Source organism: Python bivittatus, unplaced genomic scaffold (assembly GCF_059951505.1).
Source record: "Python bivittatus isolate LINGU-HERP-01145 unplaced genomic scaffold, Pbiv_v1 ctg000050_np1212, whole genome shotgun sequence".
Lineage (NCBI taxonomy): Eukaryota > Metazoa > Chordata > Lepidosauria > Squamata > Pythonidae > Python > Python bivittatus.
The window spans coordinates 5,003,434-5,018,468 of NW_028277033.1; the positions used below are offsets into that span (position 1 = coordinate 5,003,434).

Genomic DNA, 15,035 nt, shown 5'->3' on the forward strand with positions numbered 1-15,035 from the left:
ATTATTTTTATTCTCTTTCTATACCCAAGCATTGCACATTTATTACAGTCCAAGACTAGCTCATAAAAGCTAAAACAATCAAATACAATTTAAAAAATACAGTAAAATCTGATTAAGTAAATCATGTTGAGGGTCTGAACCTAGTGAAGCCTTATGGTTTGGGCACAGAATTTAGCTTTTGTATAGGTGATTTCAGGGTGCTTATCTTCCAGGAAAAAAATTCTAAATATCATCGGTGTGAAGAGCCAGGCAGTCTATCTATTGAGGCTTGAATTATTCGGGAGTGCAATTCCTTGTAAAATCTACACCTTAGGAAGATGTGTTGTAAAGTTTCAGTTTCATCAGAGGCACAGGGCGGCATCCGTGGAAAAATGGTATCTGATTATGCCTACCATCCATGATTACATCAACCAGCCATGATGGCACAGGGAAGAGATCCTTCTCAACAGACAGAAACACTGCATTTATTTATTTTTAACTGTTAGCAGAAATTAGTGGCAGTGTAATCCTACCACCTCTTGACTCCATAGAGAATACATCTGGCAACCTTATACCCCTACCTGGCTGTCTGGTGCTAGTGAAAGACAAATGGGTGTGTATAGATGTTCCTCATTCAGCTTGCATAAACATTTGCATTAGTGTTTCCCAAGCTGCAAAATCTTTTTGGTTTTGTTTTCAAAATTTCTCACATGATTGCCAGCCCTTCTTTTCCTGACGGCTCATGCTGTCAGTGGCACCTTTCTTCCTGGAGAAAAGGAGCCCAAAATGAATGGAGGTAGGCAGAGAAATAGTATGACAGATTTTATGCATCTTTCTCCTTAAATAGATTACAGGAATAAAGCTTTTCTTGATGACCACGAAGAAATGGCAACCAGTGAATGCGTCCCATCTCAAAACTGTGGTCCACCAGCTTTCTGAGAAACAGCTGCCAGCTATTCTGATCTGGTGATGGCAGGAAATGGAGCTGTGTGGGAAATGTAACTGTTACTTCTAAAAAGGATGTCTGTAGGAAGGAACTGTGGCTATAATGAATCACAGTATTAAAGCAAACGTTCTCCCTTGCTTGCTTTGTTAGAAAATATGGACTTTGATCAGTTGGTGGAGATAACTAGAAGCCATTGTTGGCTTTAAAATGCAAAATGCAAAATGCTTCATGTGTGTGTCGAAGCTTGGAAGTCATCTTGCATTTCTCCTCTTTCCTGATGGGCAGATAAACTTAACAGTAATTGGAATGCAAGAGACGGAGTTCTGTCAAACAAAAACCAAAACTCCTGTTAAAACAGCAGGAGATGACAGTTGAGCCGTGACAAAAGTAGGCTGTTGCACAAAACAGTGAGGCTTGTCGTAGACCAAAGCTGCTTTTTCCACTATGTACAACCTCTGTATGTTGCGAGTAATCTCTGCAGTTCGTTCTAAGTTAGAATTGATGAATGATGGTGGAAACTTCCATGCCAAAAATATTCTTCCTAAATTCTTTGGTCTTTACATTATCTATAAGATGATTGTGTTCTAACAGGCCTTTCCTATAGCACAACTGAGACAGGATTGTCAAAGGTTCCAATAGTTAACATACTCTGAAAATTACTTAAAATAATTTAATGTTTTCATTTCATTATAGGACAAATAGAGCTTTATGAAAAATGTCATTCCCTTATAGATGTTGCTTGTTCATCTTATAAAAGATTATCCTATGTCCATTTTTAAAAACTGAATTACTGCATCATTTTCTTCTGCCTGCCTCCCTAGTTTCCCTATTGTATATTTACTGATGTTATTCTTATCAGCTTCCAATGAGTCTAAAATAAAAAATTGCATATAAGTTGGCAAAGGCTCTTCTCCTTGATGTACTCTACTGGATCTCACTGCTTTCCGTAAAACGATATATCTGTAGACATCCTTATATAACCACTATGAGGAAATGTGCATTGTGACATCACAGTGCAAGTTCCACCCTTTTGTAGTTGCGATCTGATGTGACAAGCACGCCTGTAAGAAATGGAGCTTGCAACCACGGTGGAGTTTAAAACCAGCTCCCGGATGCTTAAAAAAAAAAATCACTTTTTTTTTTTTGGCCAAATTGCTTAATATTATTTAGGAAAGGTTGTAAAAAAAGATTGCAATGCTTTCCAGATCCCCTCCCCCACCCCGGAGGAAGGATTTGGATATAATAACTTCTTCACATTAATGAGATAATTATAGCTGTTCAGATGTTGCTAACCTCAGCTGCCAGGAATTCTAAGCTAACAGTGAGTGATACCACGTGTTGTATTACACCAATGTTTCTCAACCTTGGCAACTTTAAGATGTGTGGACTTGAACTCCCAGAATTCTTGAGCCAGCCATGCTGGCTGGGGAATTCTGGGAGTTGAAGTCCAAACATCTTAAAGTTGCCAAGGTTGAGAAACACTGTATTACACTGTAGGAAGATACTAAAGGCCATAGTTTCTCCATTCCTGATTTCTTTTCCTTCCTTCCAGTCCAGGCTCCTAGGAAGTGTTTACATTGCTGCCTTTTTCTCTTCTCTCTTAACTACATAAGCTTTCCAATCGATCTTCAGTGCATTTCACAAACATTCACAAGTGTTCCTGTTTTCACAGATGCCCAGAAAGTTTGCCCTTCTGTACATTTGTATCGGTTTTGATTTGCTTACGTTAAGATTGTTTAAGTAAACGGAAATGTGATTTTGTTTCCCTTTTGCTGGCTTAATTTTGAATGCTGTCGTTTCTTTCAAGAGGGACAGATGAGCTCGCAAATGTAGTTTGAGCCTAAAAATATTCTTTTAAGTTCCATTTTTTGGCAGGATAGCTGAGGCAAACTTTTATTGAGGGTTCCTCCCCCCTTTTAAAACTTATTTCATATGAGGGTGTAAAGCAGCTTGAAATTGCAAAGGTTTTAGTTCATGTGTGTGTTGCGAGGGAGGGGGGAATCTTTCCAGAAATGGTCTGGCACCCTTCCAACCATTCTGGAAGGGTTTCTAGGTTGGAAAAAACCCAATACGGTTGCAGCAACCATTTCCAACTTACTTTTAATTCAAGCCATTTTGCATACCACTTGTATTTTACCCAATTTGAGCTGCTTCAGATAAAAATAATAAGGCAGATCACCAGCGCCATCTCCATTAGTCAGGCACTCATGCTTATCCTCATGAGTGTAGGACCTTTGGTATGGTATAGGACCTCTGGTCCATTAGTGAAATTGAAAATTTTACATTGGAGCGCGTGGGATTCCAGCAGTAAGGCTTACAAAGGGCTGTAGTCAATCTTAAAATGTCACAGTTTTTCACGGGATGGAAATCATAACTGGGGAGCTGTTCAGGCTGATAAGTTACCAGTGGCAGCGCTGAGCACCTGATCATGGATCTACTTTAATTTGGAGATGGGCTAAATAAGGTGGTCAGCTCCTGGGATTCACTATTGTTGGCATTAGGTCTACTTGAGTGTCTCTTCAAAGGATGTTTCTGTTTTATATGGGCTTTGAGTGGTGAACCTCGGGAGGTGGCTGTATCTAGCTGACCTTAGATGATTGCAGAAGCTAAAGGGTTGGCTTTGTATACTTGAAAGGAAGACCAATTGGGAATATGTTAAAACATCTAGACATCGGAATAGTTTTTTCCCTTGTGCCATTGCTCTGTTAAATACTATATGATTTGATATGTACTGGACAGTGGCTTCTTCTTTTGGAAAAGTTATTTTACTGGGCAGTGTTATTGTTACTGTTTATTAATTTTCTGTTGTTATCCAAACACACCGTTGATCTTGCTGTTCGTCACCAAAGACAAATTCCTTGTTTATATTTTATACTTGGTCACTAAAGTATTTGTATTGTATTGTATTGTATTGTATTGTATTGTATTGTATTGTATTGTATTGTATTGTATTGTATTGTATTTAAGCACCATGGACTAGAGACACAAGGGTGGGTAGCCTTAAAAAAAAAAAAAACAGAAGTCAAATCCATAAGTCTACTAAGAAAGCTACATGGATGAGTTACCAGGAGTGAAGCTCAACCTGAGAGCACCTTTGCTTTTACTTTTAGTGGTAAAGAAGAAGTATACGGGTTGATGTTAGGGGGATATTCAAATACATGGTATATTCTTGTAATAGAAAAGCTAAAACATTATAAGACTGCACTGATTATAATGACTACAAATCTAAATAAGTAAACCTACATTGCAGCAAACACATATTGAAAGGTACCTAATTCAGTCTTGGTTCTCTAAGTCTAAGCTCTGACCAGAAATTACCCTGCTCAGCAGGAGCTCTAATGAAATCCTAGCACATGCTAGTTTGGCTGCAGGCTCATTTTTTTGCTAATAGCATGACTTAGGAAAATTGTTGGCCTTAACCCATTAGAAAAATGTACAGTTGCAGAACTTTGTAAGAGGCCTGTGAATGTAGTTATCTTCTCTTCAATTATCACTTGGGTTTGATTGAACACTGGGTTTTGTGGCTGACTGCATCATTTGTTAAAGCTGTTGATTTCCATGCACTGCCTACATAGGTGCAACTCAGATGGAGCAAAAAATGCCTGGTTTTGCAAGTGAATTAAAAGTGGGTTGCTTTATTGGGCATAAATGACACGGAGTCCTTCCCTGTCAAGATTTTACCTTTTTCCCTTCCTTCCTCCCCTTTTCAGTCCATCACCATTAATGGTGAATTTTATATCTACTGATCATGCCTAGTTCTTATTATCCTATTTGTTTCCCCCTTTCCTTCTGTAGATGTTTTGTCAATATGCTTTGCTAATTCCTTGGTTTGGTATATGTAGTGCTGTGTTGGTGATGTAAGGGATGGTCTTAAAGTGAGATAACTAGTTGCATATGATGGCCTGCAGAATTAACATGACCAGCCTCTAATTCCCATGAGCTTTGTACACATGGACAGTGCTGGAAAGAAATGGGTAAGTGTACATAGTGTTGCTTAAGTCTTGAGTTAGGAGTATATTGATTTGCGAAGCAGGCACCAGATTAGAGATACTAGCTTGCATAGAATAGCACAAACAAGTCTGGGGTGAACCTAGGCTTTGATTACACTTGAAGCATAGTGGCCAAAATGTGGCAAAGTTGATGGTACTGTCCTTAGCATTAGCAGGGAATGGGGCATGGGGTGCAACTAAGGCTGCTGCTGGCCTAGTCTACACTTTTTCTATCTTGCTGAAAATGTTACTGACATTTTTGTCAATAAAACCGTGACCGACCCCAGTTGTAATGGGCAGTGGAGGTCAATATGTATGGGCCCTTTTATGATGTGATATGGAAGGTTGCAACTTGGCATGTAAGAGGAGAGTAAAATGGCAAAGGCCATCTAGGAATGAATGTACTTATTTGGTTATGAATGAAAGAAAAATAGATGCATTCTGTGTCTGAAAGGAGTAGGATACAGTAGATCTGAATGGGTGTGGATGGATCTTGACAGCAGATTAATATCTTCAGGAAAGCGAAGATGTAGACTTAATTTTGAAAGAAAAGGGCCAAAATGTATGGCAGAAAGTATGGTGCCATCAGGAGTTAATATTCTTCCTGGAACCCTAGATCAAGAAGCAAAACTCTAGTGATACAAAATTGGCTGTGTTTAAATAAACTTTTTTTCCCTTAGTCTCTCATAGAACTGTTAGGGAGAAACAGTTAAGATTGTCAGAAGACAACAAATGCAGTGCAATTTTGATGGAAATAAAAAAAAATTGTTTGGAAAAAAATGGCTTCCCTAGGTTTCCATGGAACAGTGACTGAAAAACCATGATCTAGATTGCTGTGTATGAATGTATGAATCTGTAAGTTAGTGAGAGCTTAATGTTGTGCTCCAGTGCATGGTGATATGTGATCCACGGAAGAAGGATTGTTCTGAAATGCTAGCTGAATGGACAGGTAGGAACAAGACAAGGGCACGTATTTAAAAAAGAGAGAAAGATTGGGCCATTCAGAGGCCCAAGAACAAATGAGGATGATATCTGGTAAATATACACTTACAAACATTTTGCTTATTTATTTCAAATGCATTGTATAAGCACAAGTTTATTCATATATCTTCATAGCGAAGGAATGAATATAAATATAAAAACACGATTGATTGTTTATGATGAAAGATTGAGAGAATTAATGAGGTACACAAGCATGAAGACAGATTCTGAATGTGGGATAAACCATCATTTGCTAGTGTTAAGAGTGGACCTTGGGAAAAAATGGACATGGAAAGCAAAAGATGATAAAGATGTGAGAATGAAAGAAGAATGATTGCAGGAACAGAAAGCATGATGAACATTAAAAAGGAGATGACTGTAAAGTGGACATAAGAAAAAGAGATATGCACACTGATTTGGAACAGAGTGAAAAAGGTTAGGTTACAGAGTGCCCACAAGTCTTTAGAGTTATGCTAATAGGAAATAAGAAATAAGAAAACAGAATACTTGGTGGAATGATGAAGTGAAAGAGACTATGAATGAGAATAAAATACATGGAAGAGGGATGATGCAAGAGGAGGATGAAGGAAAGATAACATGCATAGAGAAAAACATTGTAGCAAAGAATGTAGTCAAAGAGAGCAGGGAACAGTTAAGATTATTGAAGGGAGATAAAATGCAATATGATTCTGATAGAATCATTTAGAAGTTGGTAAAGAGGTCCCATCAAGTTTTTGCATATACGTAAAGAGGTCCCAAGAGTTTTTGCATATACGTATATGATAAAGTGAATAGGTCTGAATTATGAAATGTGTTGCACCAACATGGACTTGAACGCTAAATACAGTTAAGAGCAGCATACAATGGAAGGAAAGCATGTAGGAGAATAAACAGAATGCTTAAATATGGATCTATGTTGAACATGGGGCAAGGCAAAGATATGTGATGTCCTCTTGGTTGTCAAATGCATTTATGGATAAATTTCAGAGGAATGCTTGGGTAGAACATGACCTTGATGGAAATATACAAGAACTGTTACCTAGGCCAAAGGGACTGAAACATTTTTCAGGCCATGAGAATCAAAATCCTATTCAGAAGCAGCACAGGTAGATGTCTCCCTGATTCACTGGAGTATAAAGGGGAGGTATAGCACAAACAGACTTTCAAGATTCTGCTGTTAAAGACAATCTCAATAAAGGTCATTTTAGCTTTACCGTGGAATTGATTTCCTGGTCTGGTCTACCTGGTGGGTCTGACAGCTTGTGAGAATATTGGAATGCTGGAGGCAGAGATGATGCTGTGTTGTTTGGGTATTTATTTAATAGATTTATATGGCCACCCATTTCCCATATATGAGTGGGTGGCCAACAGTTAAAATATAATAAAAATTGAATAAAAAAAGTAAAGCAACCAACATTAGAAACAATATAAATAACATAAAATAGAATCCAGAACACTCATGTCATTTACAGCTTCAGTATAACCATGACCAATGGGCTCACCCATTCTATCAGGGCCCCAGCCTCAATGACAAAGCCAGGTTTTTAGTGTCCTGTGAAAGGCCAGCAGGGTTGGGCGCCTTGGCAGAAAAGGCTTTTTTCCTGCATCTTGACCGATGACACACTCTTGTATGGGACTGATGCTGGATCTAACAAGGTGGGTGGACACAACTGGGGAGAGGTGGTCCCATAGGTAAGCCTGGCCCCAAGCCATGAAGGGCTTTAAAGGTAACCACCAGCACCTTGAATTGTACCCAGAAACATACTGGCAGCCAATTTGGATCATGGAGCAGAGGTGTCACACATGCCAAATGACTGGCACCCATAAGAACTATTGGCTAAGAACTAAAATTATTTGCAGCGAATATTAGATAGTTCTATGATCCAATGAAGAGTATGGACCTAAAAAGTAGGGTATCCTCCCAACCCCCCCAATTCCCCCCCCCAAAACAAGATAATGTGTTTATGAATTGATTGGACATCACACAAATAAAGTAAAGCAATCTGGTTGGCTGATAATCTCATTGTTAAATAAAACATCAATAAAAAGAAGAGAAAGACACCAAAATACATGGCGGGGCCAATTAGAATTTTAAAAAAATGAAATTGGCAAAATAGCAACGGTGTGCTTGCAACCTCACTGTCAATGAAAGCTCCTCCTCCTCATGTGCTAAACAGAACAAGTGGGTGTGAACAGCTTTCCTCAAGCTCAAGCGGGAATGGTTATTGAAAAAGCCTGTTTCCAAAGCCTATCAGGTGGCAGTCACAAAGGGATGGGACCTATTTGATCTGGTTGGATCAGGAGAGAGATATACATGAGAGAAGGCGGTCTCTCAGATAACCAGAGCCAGAGCCATGTAGAGTTTTGAAGATGACAATGAACAGTTTGATTTGCTCTTGGAAGCTGACCCGCAATCAGCTCCCTAATGGGAAGTGAGGTCAGTGGGATATCCTGGGAGATACCCACCACTGCCCAGGCAGTTGCATTCTGTAGTAGCCATAGCTTCTATAGTCAAGGGCAGCCCGACATAGAACCTACTACAGTAGTCTAAGTGAGAGATGACTAGGGCATGAGTGACAGTGAGAAGGGCTGTGTAATGGCCACAACTGATGCACAAGATGGAACAGCACAGAAGCCTCTTAGCCACAGCTTCCATCTGCTCCTCAAACAGCCGTTGTGAGTCTAGGAATACCACCAAGTTGCAAACCACCTCTAAACAGGGAAGTATAATTCCATTTGGAATCAAAGATGGTGGTCCCCTGGAATAATTTGGGCCACAAACCCAAAACGACTCTGTTTTGGAGGGATTCAGTCCTCCCCATCTAGATGCTGACAGCCTGCAGGCATCAGATCAGCACTTCTATCACATAACCTGTTCAGCCCTTTGCAGGGAAGGAGACAGTTCTAAAATTATCCCAGGTGGTCAGATTGAATGAAGTCTTCTTGAATGGAGAGTACACCATCGCCTCTTTCAGAAGCAATGGGATGAACCCCTTGCCCAAAGAATCATTAACTGCTAGCTGTGTTTGACAGGGAAAACGGAGTGAATGATTCCAAGTTATATATAAATAATGAAAAATTATAGAAAGTAGCTGAATTTATGTACCTTGGTAGAATGTTTACTAAAGATATGATAATGGATAGAGAAATTTTGAGATGTGCAAATGCTGACATAAAGAGAATAGATAGTATATGGTATGTTTTGCAGAACAAATGTGAAAAGAAACAAAAATTGCTATGTGTAACAGTGTGCTTCTGCTCTCTTAGTTATGTGGAGGTGAGAGCTGGGTCCATTCAGAGAAAGAAAGAAACAAGTTGAATGCAATGGGAATAGGTTCCTTAAGAAACACGTGTGGTAAAAGAAGTAATAGGGTCAATGGGTGCTGAATACAACGAGTGGTCATTAAGAAAGAAATTTGCTAAAGTGGTTTGCTTTTAGAGAGAATGAATAAATGCTAAGCAAATATATTAAAGAAGAGGGAATGGGTCAAGAGGAAAGAAAAGACCAAAAAAATCATGTTTGGATGATTAAATCCAGAAAAAGGGAAGAGAACAAAAGGTAGGATATGGCTTAGCATATAGCCATGGTAGAAGAGAGGATGGCTTGCAAACATGGAAAAACATGAAAAGATCTAGCAAATGGTGTTGGTGTCAACAACTTTTAAGTTTGATTCTTTTACTTCTCTCAGGCCTTCCAGTTATTATACCTTTTTGCTTCTATTCTGTACTCTGCAGAAAGTTGCTTACTGTGGTGGACAGGGATGTGTGAGTGTGTGTATTTCTATATTTAAAGCATTCATATTGCTGTTGGACTAGTTTTCTTTTCCTTTCCTTTCCTATTATGGGTGGAAATGGGCATTTTAGGAGACCAGATTACACAGTTCCCCAGAAGATCCATTCAGTGGGGACCTTCTTCACTGGGTTCTGATGAGCCCACCTGCCAACAGAGGTGATGGATGGAGAGGACTTTTTTTAGCTGGATGAGAGACTGATAATAAAATTCTTAGTATCCTCCCCATATGTGTTTCCTAAGATACTTTAGGGGTAACTAATTATGTGTCAAGTGACACAAATTTGAGGCCTAAAATTAATTTCATTTGGGCATGTAGGTATGTGTGTAATTAATACTGGCAATGACTTGTTGACCTTCTATGGGCTTTAGAAGCTAAATAGTGCTGGTTCTGGTTGGTGTTTGGAGAGCAAATCACCAGGGAATCTCAGGAGTGTAGTCTACATTGGGAAGTTGAAAAGAATCCCCAGAAGAAGATAAAGAGAAATCAGTTTCTACTGTGGCCAAGAAAATTTCATAGACGTGTTTATGAAGTCATCAGGATTTGAGCTCAACTCAAAGGAGAGTTAACATTTTTTTTAATTAGTACTAGAAGAGGAGACTACAATCATGCTACATAGTTTGCCTATTTTATTCATTGTCTCTTAATCTCAAGTAACAGTGCTTTACATTATGACCCAAAGGTTGCATTGAGTAGTCCTGAGTCCAGATTAAACATCAGATGATCATTTCTGAAGGGGCCTTGAGCTATGCCCCAGTACTCCTTCAAGTAGATGTGGAGTGGGGAGAAGGGAAGACTTTTTGTATGTATTCTTTCTCCCTTTTATTTCCTGAAACTGGATTTTGCAAATGTTTTGGCGCTTCAGTATTAATTATGAATTGACTCTCCCACCTAGGGTTTTTTTAACGTTAAGCGAGACTTTTCATCATAATATGACCGAAAACACCTTAGTGCTCTAATAATTAATTGTACTTTATTTAAGTTGTTGATTATTTAAGTTTGTTCCCTCGATCCCTTGTTCACATTTTCATTACATTAGAACAAGCCAAGTTTGGAAAGTTTAGTTTGTCAATAAGAGGCCATTTTGGCTTGCAGCTTAGAGAGCAAGATTTGGACCCATGAACTGGTAGGATCTCCCTAGATAGTCCTATTTTGCTCAGATTCCCCATGTCTAAAGTTACAATTATAATAGTACCTCCCAAGATTTTGAGAAGAATGACTAACGTAGCTCTCACAAAGCCCTTTAGATACCCCACCCCCAAAAAGTCTGCAAATTTATGGTCTTGAAATAACACTTTGGATAGCAAAGTGTAAAATAGGTTAGGAATTTAAACCAAAACTGATGACATCGTCCAGGAAGCCCTTTCTCTGTAGATGGAAAAGTCTTCTTTGGAGTGTGAAATGGTCACATAATGTCAAAGCATTCCATGACATAGGCAAGCATTTTAGGACACTGACCTCCAGTTCTGGCTGTTGGATCCTGGATACTTTATAACATATTGTTCTTATGTTGTATTATATCACATTTTCATTATAAGATCTTGCTTCTAAAAGTAAAGTTTGTCCCCACAATCACCTCAACTTCTGGTAAGTGGCCATGAAGTTCCATATTTTTAGCAAGAATATGGAAATGCTTTTTCTCTGCCGGCTTCCAACGTGAGACGACTCTGCTTGTGTCTACTTAAATTCCAAGCCCAGACAAGTCCCCCCCCCCCCACCGTGCAGCATTAACCTTTTTCAGCCACTCAGTGCATTTTCCATAATGGAAGATTAAGTATCATGCCTGTGTCTTGATCGCTCTTTTCATGTTTGGGAATTACCATCTTCTCCATCAATGTTATAAAAATTGATAGTTAACTATTTTTTTTCTTTCTTTCTGGTTTTCCTCCTGTTAGGAACGACCTTGATGAATGCAGGCATTGCTCCCAGCTTCCTCCTCCTCCTCTCTCTGTTTGTTAAGAGCTCCTGTACGTTAATTGATGTTGGCCTCTTCCAAGAGTTAAAAGGTAATTATTTGCCCATTTAGTGTTCTGCTTGTTAAGTTTCCTCACAGGGGCAGGTAGGAAAAATGGGTGAGGTCTGAATGAGTTTGTGTGGAAGCTTTTAGTCTTGCATAATTTCTTAGCTAGAGTTTATTGCCTTTGCTCCCTTAATTTTTAGAAAATCATATCAAGAAGACATTGTAGATATATTTTGTTCTGATTTGCTCTTCTTACATGGTAGATAGACTTCATTTTTAGACCTTTGTGGACGTTAGAGATCGTGTAGTATCATGGCTTTCTGTCCCCAGATTTTGTCCCAGAAAAAAATGTCCCTGCTGGTCTTAACCACCGCCAAGCCTTGCATAAACATTGGCTCAATTAGCTACTAATGTTGATTAGATTTTATGTTATCAGGCTTGAAATTCTGGCTAAAGGAGGCCAAACTGGCAATGATAAACTGAACAGGAATGCTGAGATTAAACTTAAGAAGGGAAAAACATAATGGAGAAGGTAGTCAGGCAGTTTCCCAATTCTTTTTAACCTTGGTTAACCAAATCACCAGCTTTCTGTGTTTGCTGACCCTGAAAAGCTGCAGGAAAACATTTGCTTCAGGAGATTGAAGGAAAGAGTAGAAACTTGACAGCTTGAGTGGAAACATTTATTTTTGCCTTTCCTGCCTTGTCAGATCAGCACGGCAAGCTTTCTAGTGATCAGGACTTACTGCATTTAAGACTTTGCAGATTCTTTGTGGAATAATTATTAAATGCAGGACAGGTGGCATAGGCTAGAAACAGTCCTCTTCATTTGGCTGTTCTTGTGGGGGCTGTTCAGATTCCTTTACTGGAGTTGAATGGATGACCTTAGGTTAGGATCATTTTCTTCTACCTCCTCTTCTTCAAGAAGAGCGATTCTGTTTGCCCTGGCTAGTTGGTATTTCATAGTTAAGAAGAATTTTTTTTTAAAGACTACCCGAGAGTAATTAGTTTCTGCAGATTAAGGGGTTTTTGACCTGCTGAGTTCAAATTGGTCTATCTGTGCCTGAACATTTCACTTCAGTTTTGGAACTAAAACTAATGGGGACAATCATGATGGTTGACTGAAGTCCTACTGGTAAACAGCAGTGGAACCCCACTGCTTCTTTAATTTTGCTGCAGATCTGCCTTTGGACCAGTCATTGATGTCAAAACTTTTAGAAGTCCATGCTAAAAAAATAACAAAAGGAAAAACGGTCTGAAACTTGTTTGGGGTAACATGGTAAAATCTCTTTCCTTTTTTTCCTGTCTGTTTATAATATAAATATATTGTTTTGAAGTCTTAAATAATACACGGCTTGGTGTGTGAACTTGGCTTCTGTGGCATTCCGACAGTGAACAAATTAACATTTTAAAATCACAAATGTTAGGTCAACTCTTAAAATCTGAATTGAAATAATATTTTTAAATGTAAGAAATGATGTAGGGATGTGGTGGAAATATGGATGATCTGCAGAGAAAGAAGGGCTTGGAGAAAAGTAGTGAGAGGGGTTGATGCAAACTACATTTGACTATGTTTCCTTGTTTTGTTTTTTCTTATCTCAGGCCTTAATTTCTTTGGCTTATTCTTTCTGACTACTTTTCTGTTGTTTGCATAATGTTGCTCACTCAAAAGTAAAAAGCATAATAGGTTTATATTTTGTAACAAGGAAGAAAGAAAAATTCAGAACTGCAGAAATGGTATCTGATATTGCTGTAGGACAAACTTTCTATTACCTCCAGTTGTTTTTTTATATCTGCCTTTCTAAATTTCAACTAATTAGTTATTTGCAAGAATCAGGTTACCTCAGATAAGTTCCACATGTCTGAGCATGAAGACAATAAAACGCCTGCAATTTTAGCTTGAAAAGTAATATTGTAGCATTTCTTGCTAATGGCTGCTTTAATTCAGCACTTTCAATATCTTTATATGTTAGAACCCTGTTCATCTCTCTGGGCATAGTCATTTAAAGTTTCTAAATAATCACAAGACTTCAGTAATTGAGGGTAGCTTGTATATAAAGTTATTGTGTCATAAAAAATACACACTACAACAGAGCAATGATTCAAAACAGGTGTTTCATGAAGAGTATTGTGCAGACAAAGCACTCCTCTATGATGCATTAAAGCAGCAGCATCTTTTAGAAATCTTGATACATCTCTTCTGAAGTTTTCCTTTGATTTGGTTTCAAAAATTAATTCTAATTTTCACAAATCAGAAGCATTACTATGGAAATTAAACAAATATCCACTCTTAATATTATGTGATGGAAAAATACTACAAAGTACTTATAGTACTTATTTTATATTCAAGTAGTCTTATGGAAGTTAAGCTTAATAAACGATTTACTTAAAATAGGGGGTATCATATTTTGTTCATCCTGTTTGTTGACTAGGTTCAGAAAAGTAGCGATAGTAAGCAAGATTGTGTTGACAACCATTTTTTTAAATTCGTATCCACTTAATATTTAGAATCTACCTAACACCTATTAATAAACTGGCAAAAAATAATTATGATTCATTTGGCAAAACAGCCCACCTACAGTGGTGAATAGAATATTTGCAAAACAAGTATTAATAATAGCATAATTTCACATGATCAGCTAATTGTACATATGTATGCATTTCAACATTTTCATGTGTGTAATATAAACAGACTGTTACCTAATTAACTATAGATGGTTGTAATAAAGATGAAATATAAAATATAGATATCAACTCTTGGATAAAAGGTATAGTTACTAAATGTTATGCTATAATCAAGTAGAAGGAGTACTAAGAGCTCTTCAGAATTTGAATGGATTGGGGTAGGAAATTGTATTTATCCAGTGGATTGAATCCAATCCCTCATCCACAATCTGGTTCAGACGGCCAGATACTATCAGGGGCTGTCATTCTAATGGACGTCTTGGGGAGATCTTAGTGGAATGCTACCCTCTAATAAGATTCATCCCTGTGTCTTCCCTCACCAAGGAAGCTTAAAATAAATTATTTTAACAACTAATTTACCATAGGTATTTATTGCCTTAGAAGCTAAATAAAATAATGCTGTATCAAAATTACTGTTAAAGATATCAAGCACTTGAAACAGATTTTATGCCATATTTCCTAGTTGTAGACATCTGCTAAGTTAGCATAGAGATGTGTGTGAAATAATACTGAACTGATGACAGAATATCAGCTACTGATAGATCGTAAACATTATTTTCACACGCTATTTAAAAGAAATCCAGAATACTTTGCCAAATACCTTGCAGTAATTAATACCCATCTTTTTAGCAAAGTATTGAAGAGGACATTGTCCATGCAGCTCGAAAGCACTTTGGAGGACGCCAATCATCCTTGCCCAGTCTGGG

The 15,035-nt window shown here is 38.1% G+C and overlaps 1 protein-coding gene across 9 annotated transcripts in view; it reads left to right on the forward strand.

The window, feature by feature from the left end:
* Window positions 1-15,035, forward strand: part of ZMIZ1 (zinc finger MIZ-type containing 1) — a 405,624-nt gene that overhangs the window by 71,492 nt on the left and 319,097 nt on the right. For 8 of the 9 annotated variants that reach the window (XM_088129052.1, XM_088129104.1, XM_088129038.1 and 5 more), the window contains exon 2: window positions 11,582-11,692. The exons of the other annotated variant lie outside the window; for it this stretch is intronic. The gene's annotated coding sequence lies outside the window, so the exon portion shown is untranslated. The remainder of the gene's footprint in view (window positions 1-11,581; window positions 11,693-15,035) is intronic. 9 annotated transcript variants of the gene reach the window in all.